Genomic DNA, 11,048 nt, shown 5'->3' on the forward strand with positions numbered 1-11,048 from the left:
TTTATGTGCTGGGCCAACAGTGATGGTTTGATCAGTGAGGGAATGATGCTGCAAAGGGCACTTGTAGGCACAGTAGTCATTTCGGTAACATCCAACTGTTCTGTTGAGGGAAATGTACGTTTAAAGCTTCTTGATCTGCGGGGAAGAATTACCATCATTGTGCTCCTGCACTCAGTTGCAACATCTCAAATTCATATTTATTCATACGTGCCTTTGTAATCCTGCTGAGTTGCATTGGGAATAAAACAAATTATACAATGAAGAAGTATAAATCATTGCAGTATATAAAGCAATTTCCATCACTGCTGCTAGAATCTGCTCAAAGAACAGTAATTTTTAATCTTCTGCAAAACATAGCAGTGCATTTAAATTTTAATTCTCTTTTGTGACATTTGGAGAAAAAGTAGACAGATTGCATTACGAAAGTCAGTTTCCACACAATACTTTAACCAGTTTCACAAATTACAATCTAAATCTTTCAGGATTTTTCTTCAATTTCAGCCGTGCACCGTGCCTCGGTAAGAAGCGGAAGCAGACCTTTAGAGATGGACACTTCTTTTGCCCCCCTTGGTGAAAAAAGGATGGGATGCTGCCAGGACAGCCGTAGTTTCTGCAACCCAAAGCTGAAGTTACAAGATTGTTGTCGTAAGAAAGCAGAAGCAGTGTATGGCAGCCTGCGCCCTGCAGTGCTGCTGTTCTTCTGTTGTTTTACAAACACTGCTACCTTTGTAGGCAGCCAGGCTGCTCATCTCTTCTCATTACAAGCATGTGAAAAAAAAGCGAGACAGAGCTGCCTCTAGTAGGCTGATGTGAATATGGTGAACAGCTCAGCCACCAAGAAAAGTGTATGTTTTCAATGAAGCCAAGCACCTGCACACAGACAATTCCTCACTTGTAGCTGAATGGTATTTGGTGTTTGAGAACGGTGAGAATGGAAAAAAAAGCCACTGCTGTATTTCCTTCAAGACAGACAGGAGCGTGTTTATTTTCACCAAACATCCATACTCATATGACGCTCTCAGCAAGGTCAGTTGCTGACACCTTTTTATTCCTTCTGATACATATCCTGCACGTGCATCTCCTGTATGTGTGCAAATACAGGAGGAGGGAAGTCCTGAAAGCCTTCCTATGTATTCACTTACGAGCTCTCGGAGGGAAACCAAGGCAAAGGACACGTTCTCATACAAATGGGCAAAGGTATCTACATTCCACAGAGCCCAGCAATTGTCAAATCCTGAAGAAAGTCCTATTCTTGTCCTCCTTCAGGCATGTAGGAATCATTGAAGTCTTGCAAATAATTATTTTGCCTCTATTTACTGACCATCTTGCAGAAGTATGTATTTCACCTCTCTCTCCTGGTTTTCTTTTTGCTTTTACCCCATATTGTGAGACAGGATATTAATATACGTTCTTCATATTTCTTTGTCAGTGTAACAACGTTTTCCAGGCAAAATATGTCACACTTTTCTCCTTTGGATTGTTGTTTCTCTAGAGCCATAAGAGTTGCCATATTATAAATGCCAGTGGTGATTAAAAGCCTGTCTTGGTGGGGAAAAGGATTGCAGAAATAGTATTTCTTTACTTTTGTAAGGAAAAAAAAAATAAGCATTTTGTAAAATAGCTTTTCAGTGAGATACACAAAAATGCCCTTAGTTGGAAGGTTAAAAGTTCTCCCGTGATGCAGGAAGAAGCTTTTTCTTTGTGCTTTTATTATTCATAATTAATATGCTCACCTCAAATTTCTGCCAGCAGCCCTGTGCATAATGCATCACTGTGCATCATCTCTGTGTTTCTCCTTGTTCTATCAGCTGTGCACTGTTACGAGAACATAATGGAAAGTGATATTTGGGATATGTAAGGCAGGATCTCTATATTTTTTGCTAATTTTAGTTCAAATCCAGAGTTAGTGACAGTATCAACGCAAACACAGCGTGTTTCAAGGTGTTTGTACTTACAGAACAAAAACAGGCAGGAAAGATCTTAGGGAGCGCTGGACGGAGGCGTGCAGCAGAACGCATCGCAGCACTTTTGTGCCATGTCCAAATACACAGTGCCTAATTTTAGTAGAAAAGGCAAAAACGTGGAAACGTGGCCACAGTGTCCCCAGAGCGAAAAGACAAACAGCAGAAAATGCTTATTGTTCATCTAGTGAAGTCACCAGTGAAGTTCTGTTTATCACATGTGTGGCATAGTCGCTTGTGAGTATCAGTACAGAATTTATATTCCTGTATTTATATTCCTGTAATTTGTATTCCTGTATGTGTATCTGCACCAGCTGAAAACACGTACCGCAGCCGTGGTGGTGTAGGCTGTGCAAAGGAGGCAGATTCATTGAGGACAGCAGATGAAGTGTCCACAGCAGTGAAAGCTCTGGTTACTGAGGACAGAAAATGTCTTTTTTCCGCAGATCAATTTGGGCACTGACTGATGGTTTTCCATTTTTCAGCTGCACAAAACTTTTCCTCACATTTCCATGCTGTTCAAGTGAACTAATAAACCTCTGGCACAACTCTTGATACTGCTTATCAACTTGTCACGTATGGCAGTGTTTGCAACAAGAAAATGTTTATCTTTTTGCCCCACTCAAAACAAGCAGCAGAACTGAAAGCTCCTGCAAGAAGACCCTGGCAATGGTCTGCAGCCTAATGGGACTCCGGTGCTGTTCTGTTTTTCATTCCCATGTCTTTTTCTACATGAATAAGCACATTTTCTAAACTCTAATGCTAAAGATTGTTAATGAATAGTTACAGCTTGAAGTAAAAAAAAAGTTCCAAAAGATATTCAAATTATTCTTCCTTCTTTCCAGTTTTTCTAACACCTAATGCCAAACACGTATGTCAGCATTCTGCAGAATGGCAGAGCAAAGGCCCATTCCCCTGCTGCATTTAGATGTGCTAGTGTGAAAAACGGGAGTGGTGTTCAGTGTTTCATAGGCGAAACAGGAAAGTACTCTTTCCTCTTTGCTGTGACATCAATAAAAAGAAGTGAGAATTCATCCTTGGGATACATGCTAATGTTAATGCTATCCATTATTATGCTGCACTGGAAAAAGTTAACTTTTAAAATAAGATAAACTTGCTGTTACAGGTATTGTTACATATGGCGCAGAATTAACACTGACCAAGGAGGTTTTCTTAGGGAGACTGGCCAGCAGAAACACAGTGCAGTGGCTCTCCATTTCTTGCTTCCTTGCAGGCTGCTTCTGATAAAAAGTCCACATAACCAGGCCCACCAGACAGCAGTAATGCTGGGCTCTGCCCTCCAGCCCCCACGTTCGCAGAGCACTTGCTGCAGTGCCCAGGCATTGCACAGTCCTGGCAAGGGCATGCATTCATTCTCCCCTGCACTGTATGAGCATCTGCGTTTCAGGGCACTGCACTGAGCGTCCTGCTTTTGGAGAAAATGGAGAAGCTTGAATTTACTAATTGGTGTGGCTTTTTCACGCGTGCATTCCGTAGTGGGATGTTGGCACAAGGTGTGTTATCAGCACATCGCAGCCGCGGCTGTCTCCTGTCTGGCAGGAATGCCTTGAAACAGCTGCCTTGTGGGTTTTTTTGGTTCTTTTTTTTGAGTTCTTGGAAGCTTCTGTTTGTTAACAGGGTGATCAGCAAAGGAGGAGATAGGAATAAAGCTGGTGTAGGAAGATATTATGGTTAAGGCCAGAGCAGACTTGCCCTGAGCCGCGGCCCCAAATGGCAGGAATCGGCGTTCTGCAGGGAGCTGCTGCTGCAGTCCTCGCTGGGCCCAGCCAAGTGCATGCAGCAGCTCACCTCGCCTCGTCCCACTGAAGGCCTTCGGCACCTCCCTGGCACGTGCCAGGCCTACATGGTGTACCTTAGCTCTTCTGAACAGCTCTCTTGCGATGCAGGTGCAGCAGTGCTTCCTGTGCTAAAGCTCTGCGTCCATTGCTGATGTGGCCACATGCCCTGGGGTGCTGGGTGTCCCCTCCACACCCACTGAAGCAGAATCGATAGTGCCACAGTTCAGTGCAGAACTGGATCTGCTGCTGTATTCTGAGTAGCGTTGCAATAATCAGCACAGGTAACGGTGGAGACACTACTGTAACTGAGATAATAACGGTCAGACTCAACACAAAAGCCAGAGGATTGCTCTGCTTTATACAGGCTGTCCACTTAACAACTCTGTGTCTTTTTCTGCTATTTTTGTTTATCTATTTTGAGGCTGCTGGTGGTCACAAAAACAATACATCTATAAAAACCTAAAATGCTGGTAGCGCTCTTCCATTCTGTAAAAGAATGAAAGTATTCTCGTATTACTCATTTCTTGGCACATAACAAACATTTAATAAATTTTCTACTGTGGAAGTGCTATTTGAAAACTACTGCCTACTTGTTGCTGTTCTAGCATTCAGATCAGTGTGACGAATCCATTGGTCCTTGTTAACGACTCCTGTAGTTGAAAGAGACCAAAATCCTGAAGAGTCGAAGGGAAACGTTCACTTTGCTCATACTTAAAAAACCAACCATGCAGCACAATGACCACTGGCAGAGCACTTTGTACTGCAGGCTGTCCGCAGCCGGTCGCAAGGCGCTGTTGTTTCAGCAGGCAGTCTGCAGGTGGGTGCTGCAGTCCTTCCTCTGGGGCTGTACCAAGTCCTGAGCTTTTTGTAACATGCTATTTCTAATCAAAATCATATAAGCAGTTAAGATACACAGTTTGAAGCAAGTACTTGAATTTGAATCTTTAAGGATAAATCACAAACTGATTTTGATTCCCCTCCTTAAATTTACGCTCAGGGCTGCCAGCTCTAAAGAAATATTTTTCTCAACAGCGGTGTAACGTGATAAACACGTTTAAATATGCACATTTCAGGGGAAATCTTGATTTTGCTACAGTCTAAAGACTGACTTTAAGTAGGCGTGGTTGTAAGAATCAGCTGTTGAAATCTACAGGCTGCATCTCCAAGCAGTTGAATGAAAGATGGCTTATGTTAAAAAATACATTTTTTCTGATATTCTTAACAGTTTATGTGTCATGTGAGAATATAACATAGGGCAAATGCAAAATCATATCAGCTTTAATGCTCAAATCTATCGCACTGCTCTTATATAGCGCTGTCATAAGTGCAGTCCCCCAGAGGACTCCTAAAAAGTAATTAGAATTCCAGTCTTTTTCCAGTAAGTCTCTTTTATATAAAGGTGATAAAAATTATAGCTCTGGGAGTGATCCCTCTGCAGATGTTAAATACTGCAGAACATGACAGAATCTGTGCAGCCTCACACGTTTTTAACACAGCTGCAGAGTCTTTGGGAGCATTACTTGGAAATTAAAAGTTTACTGATCAAACCCCTTTATTCACAACATTAATAATTCAGTTATCTAATACTTTCTAAGTGATTTTGGTCATTTTCAGGGCTGCACAGGCCTTAAGCCAGCATCTTTCATTCACATTAGTAGGTGCCAGGAATCACTTTGTGATCAACAAGTCGAACAGAAACACTGAGGCAGTGATAGGCACATTTAGAATTAATACGTCTAGCTTTTCTACTGCTTTCTGCCCGGACACACATCTGAAATGCTTTTCCATGTGGGAATGGATACGTAAGCATGTTCTGAGCAAGTCTGTGAGGACAATATTGTGCGGCAGAGCTCATTCAGTAATTGAATTGAAAGACAGTGGTTTTCTTCTTGCAGCATCTATCTGAGCATCGAGGGCTTGGGGTTCTGGTCATACCAGCAAGCTCCCCTTGTGACCTGCAGGATACGACTTAACCCATGAGATTTTCCTGCTGAAAAAATGAGAAACACTCGAGAAATTTCTTTATTTGGGGCTTTGAGGGGTGTGATTGGAATACTGGAGGGTGCATGCATTTAATCAAACTAAAAATACTGGGCAGATCTTTTTATTTGATAAATAGCCTGAAGTGTGCTGCTACTGGCAGTTAACATTCAGAGTGAGGTCTGCTGTAACAAATTCCTTCAAATCTGTGCAAAATCTGTGACAGTTTTCAGACACACATTCTGGATTCTTAAGTTAGAAACACGCTCATTGCACCAACAGAGTGCAGCTCTTGCTCTTACGCCAAAGTGTGTTCCTTTCGCTAAGCACCGTGCAGTTACCAGCATGTCCCTTGCATTTATGACTTAATGACATCTGTTTATCAACAGCTGGTGGCATATCTTGCTATTATATTTCAAGCAACATTAAACACAACCAAAAATAAGGTAAATAAAAGAAAATCAGTTGCTCTTTTAAAGTGTTTTTAGAGAGAAGCTGTACTTAGAAGCTAGGTCTTCAAGTAGTTCACTCCAGGCCCAGCAACACAGAAGAATACTGCAAGAGCAATAAGGATTTTTAGGGGCATTATGATAGTGTAATGGAAACACACCTGCCCCCAAAAGTCCCTCATTTTCCCTGCGGTAAAGAGCCATGCAGGAGGTGGTGACTGCTGTGGAACATTGAGAATGAAACTGTCAAGCAATTTTTTTTGAGTTAAAACACTTTTCCAACAATACTTCAGGATTTCAGTAAAACAGGAGTTTTCAGGAAAACAGTGGTTTTCCAAACAATCCCTCGCCCATACACCTGGGCTGCACTGAATGGTTCTGTCCATCCCCAAAGCCAATTCTGATGAAGTTCCCTTGGAAACGCTGACAGTGCTGGAAAGCCAGAAAGAGGAGCTGCACAGAATTGTAGGGCTATTTTTGTTCTTTCACCTAGCCAGAATTTCAAAATAAAGCGGAATAATCAACATGAATGTTGACCTGCATCTGCTTTTTAAGTATTTGCTTCAAGTAACGGTGCAAAGTTAGGTTTGTAGCAGAAGGGGATACATGATAAAATCACACAGCTGTTACGTTTTGTTTTAAAGCATTTCAAAATGTTTTATGTATAGTCATGTGGGCAGTTTCCCATACATGGAGAGTGTGCTCAGAGTACAAACAAAAAGGGGAATCCCTCTTGGTCAAGGCTGCATACTGCTTCTTTACAAATCTCCATAGCAAAGCAGCACACTGGGACTGTTGTGCCTATTCAGTTGACAAGCCTCTCTTTTAAAGTAACTACCACCACTACTACACACTAACTACCACCTAGCGGGCAGATTCCTCAATGGATCCATTGAGCACAACATGCAGAATACAGTGTTGTTGAAAAAAACAAACAACAGCAACCAATTCCTCATATGTTATTTAATACGCCGTGCTGTATAATCCAGTTGGTCTTTGTTTGTTTCTGTCCCCATGTTCCAGAAACACTACTGTGATCTTGCAGCTCCTGGTTTGGAGTTGATGCAGCTCCTGTGGCTTCCAGCAGCACCCATGCGCCTGCTGCCAGGGCTGCGTGCTGCTTGCCTGCTTTCAGAAAGGCCTTTTGTTACAAAAGAAAACTTCGACATGGACAGCAGCAACAACAAAGTAAAAACTGAGGTTCTGATGACTCTACAGACTGATGTTTCCAACAGAATCAATAGATAACAGATAGAAATATCCCAGCTGTAAAATCACTACATTCTACATTCTATTACTGACCCTCGTGGGCCAGTCCTGGAACATCCTGCAGTACCTCGGTAACAGATGTGCTTTTATTTGTGTTCCTATTGTCTTTATTTACTTTGTGCATCTTGTAGAAAAGCCCTGAAAGAAATCCACAACCAGAGGCCACCTGTGCACCCAGAGGCCACCGAGGAGCAGCCCGGCTGCTGGACTGCAGCAAAGGCAGGAAAGCCAATTCTTTGTTCTTTTTGCCATGCCTGTGCTTTTACCAAATTCCCTAAATGTTTGCATCTCTTGGGGAAAAAAGCATATTACACTGCAATGAATTATTAACTAATTTGCACTGAGAACAGGGCAAGCAGTGACTTAAACTCACTTGAAGTCCCCCATTTCACCAGAATGCTGTACTCTCGAGCTGCATGTTCTGAAGCGGCTTTATACACGTAATAAAACCGCTTTCATGCCACTTCTTTCCCCACAGGTGCAGCTTCCTCATCAGAGCAACGTTTTTCCTCTAATGTTTAATTTTTTAAAATGTGACTGGGTCTTTTTTTCCTTCATAACCAGCAGATATGACAAAAAAAGGTGATGATACCTCTGTGAGACGCATCTGAACAGATTCTCTTTCGGTGCGTGGAGCAGGCCTTGCGCAGGCGAGCAGTGCTGATGCGTACAGTTAGAAGGGCGAGGGAAGGGCAAGGCACAGGCCAGCAATCACAGCACGGCTGCCCCCTTCCTGCCCTGGACGAACTCCAGACAGCCTCGTAGGGGGGATGACTGACCTCACAGCCTGGACTGAGGAACGGCTTGGAGCCAAACTCCGGCCACCGCCACCCTCTCCTTCCCAATGGCCGTATTGGAGGGCAGTCACAAAACTCTTCTGTGGTAACATGTGGTCAGGGAATGTCAGATGCTGAGGCCCTGCTTCAGAACTCAGGGCACAGAGCAATCCCCCAGCCATGCCACCCGGTTCTGATCTCACTGCTTTCAGTAACCAACCTCAGTGTCCAACATTCCTGCTTTGGCACGGGGTTGGACTCGATGATCTCTGCAGGTCCCTTCCAACCCCTACAGTCCTGTGATTCTGTGATTCTATGATTCTGTGAAGTGGAGAGACAGAAGACACTGGAAAACCCTCTGCTGCTTCACTGTACATAAGCTGTTTTTTAAAGCTTTGCTGAATTTATTGCTTTATTGCTTTTTAGCAATGCTGAAAAGTCATTCTAAAAATGAGTTTTTAATTTATTTTACTTAGAAAACAGCTAGTAAGGCTTTCAACTTTTTACAGATGATGAATGCAATAAATAATTGGAGTTGATCTTTCTAAATATTATCTTTTCAATAATTTGTGACAGTTTCTTTCTCAAGAAAAATGGATTTTGATTCCAAACATACTGCCATCTTTTCATCTTCTCTAAACTGCTTCTTGCTTTTCAAACAAACGGATCCCAGCTGTCTCAGTGCTGATGCTGGGCACTGCAGGACGCTCTAGGAGCAGTGGTGCTGGGGCCACCCTCACCATCCATCACAGTAGAAACTGTCCATTTTACTGTACATGAGAGAAACAGGAGCTCATTATGCAGGCATAGCGATGGGAAAGAAGGTGATGAACAATTTTGGGTGAGAAAGGCCTACAGAACTCTCACTGTTCTTTCAGAGCATTCAGTAGCCACTTACACGGTCATACACGCTTCATAACTGTGTTAACTGCACTTGAATGAGTACATGCGCATTTCTTTTATTGTCAGTAGAGAACGAGATAAAGTCTATCTGAAAAAAATCAAATCTAGCTGTTTGCTTAACAAAATGTGAAGCACACCTCACTGAAATAGTGCAAAAAGATGTGCTTCGATTGAAGAGCCTTCAGGAAAAACTCCATGAGCAGCAGAGCAGAGGTGATCTCTGCTGCTGCTGGAATGTGTGAGTTACAATGCTGCTGTGTATTCACGTGTGCAGTAGCAGCTCAGCGCTAAGCTTAGTGTCCACTGTAAGACCAGAACACATTGGTTTCTTTTGCAGAACAAAGTGACCACCAAAAGCGGGACTTTGTGGGCCAGTTGGATAAAACATAAGCTCATCTCGCCCCCAAAACCCCGACTCTGGAACCACAGCCTTCTGAGATTCAATTTGTCAGTCAGGTATCTTTGTAAGCTTGCCCAATTAATTGAGAGAATTGCTGCTTATGAGTCGCTAATTTGTGAACAGATAAATGAGACTTGTATCCAAGTCACAACGCACACACTGCTTTCTGGAGTTGCTAACAGATGCTATGCAGTCTTATTCATACGTCAGGACTTGTTTGTTTAGCTAAGCAGGACCTTCTGTAAGCGCCCATAAAGTCACACTAAACTCACCCAGCGCAGCAGATTTGCAGAGTCAGCACCCAAAGTATCTATTTACATCTTTCCAAAGGAGCAGCGTGTTTATCTGTTCTTTTGCATCACAAACTAAAGCGGAACGGTTGCAGGAGGTGTCAGCAGTGACTCCCGCTGGCTTACAGGTACCGCCCTGCACAGCGTTCACTCGAGCCGAGCGCGGCCGCTCAGCTGCTGCTCAGCTGTGTCTGCACTGCACTGCCCTCAGCACTGCGTTACTCCAGAACTTCTTTAAGGGATGAGGAGAGCTCTGCACACAAAGGGAACGTATTTTCTAAATCCTCCGTTTATAATTCCTACAGTAATTCTAAATAAATACCGAGTTTAAAAGCATTATAGTTTACAGTCAGCAGCCGAAGTAGGTAAATGCTGTCAGATACGTTAAAGAAACGAATTATGGTGCTTGAAAAGCCACTACTACATTTATGCTACTTTTGGAAATCCAAATCCGGAGCCAAGGAACGCTGTGCCAGCCGGACTGCGTGCTCAGCAAACGCATCTCGAAAGAAAAACACGAAGTAGATTGCGGACGTTCCGACTACGCGGTGCAGTTAAACGCGGGCCTGCAGCAACGGCAACGGACGGACTCGTTTCTCCTTGCGTCGCCGGGCTTGTCTGAGCGCCGCCGCAGACAGCAGCTCACCCGCACGCCCTACGGCCGCGACCCGCCGCGATGGCCGCCCCGCGCCGGGCGCACACCTGTGGCTCCAGCGGGGCCGCGCCCCCTCGGCACCGCACCGCACTGCAGCGCCCTGCGGCCTCCGGCGGCCCCTGGCACGGCGGTCCCGCGGCCTGCGGCACGTGGGCGCGAGGCTGCGGGAAGCGGCGCCGGCGGGGAGGGAGCGACGGAGGCGGCCGGGGCTGCGCGGCCCCGCGCGGAGAGGAGCGGAGTGGAGCGGAACGGAGCGGAACGGCCCCACCCCACGGCGGAGCGCGGCTCACGGCGCCGCGGAGCGGCCCCACCTGCGGGCTGCGGGCGAGACTCACCGCGTGCCGGTGCCCGGCGGCTCCCCGGGGCGGAGCGGGGATCCCTGGCGGCTTCCCGGTCCGGAGAGCGGCGGCCCGCGGTTCTCGCTGCGCGGACTCCTTCCGTTGGCAAAATCCTGACTCATGACATAGAAAGAGCACCCTGCCAGGCGCCCAGAAACATTTCTTCATCACGGTCACGCCACGAGCCAAACAAGAGGCCACATCGGGGGGGGGGGGGGGGGGGGGGGG

General features: G+C 45.1%; 2 long non-coding RNA genes across 2 annotated transcripts; both read right to left on the reverse strand.

The window, feature by feature from the left end:
* Nucleotides 1-550: 550 nt before the first annotated feature.
* LOC122165400 lies at nt 551-6,849 on the reverse strand. Its single transcript, XR_006170463.1, has 2 exons — nt 1,956-6,849; nt 551-1,815 (listed from the first exon to the last, which is right to left on the reverse strand). It is a non-coding gene; the product is annotated as an uncharacterized LOC122165400 (long non-coding RNA).
* Nucleotides 6,850-7,137: 288 nt separating this feature from the next.
* Nucleotides 7,138-11,019, reverse strand: LOC122165399. Its single transcript, XR_006170462.1, has 2 exons — nt 10,818-11,019; nt 7,138-9,004 (listed from the first exon to the last, which is right to left on the reverse strand). It is a non-coding gene; the product is annotated as an uncharacterized LOC122165399 (long non-coding RNA).
* Between the last annotated feature and the right edge of the window lie 29 nt (nt 11,020-11,048).

Source organism: Centrocercus urophasianus, unplaced genomic scaffold (assembly GCF_019232065.1).
Source record: "Centrocercus urophasianus isolate 14NV4802_14NV808 unplaced genomic scaffold, USGS_Curo_1.0 seq_29, whole genome shotgun sequence".
Lineage (NCBI taxonomy): Eukaryota > Metazoa > Chordata > Aves > Galliformes > Phasianidae > Centrocercus > Centrocercus urophasianus.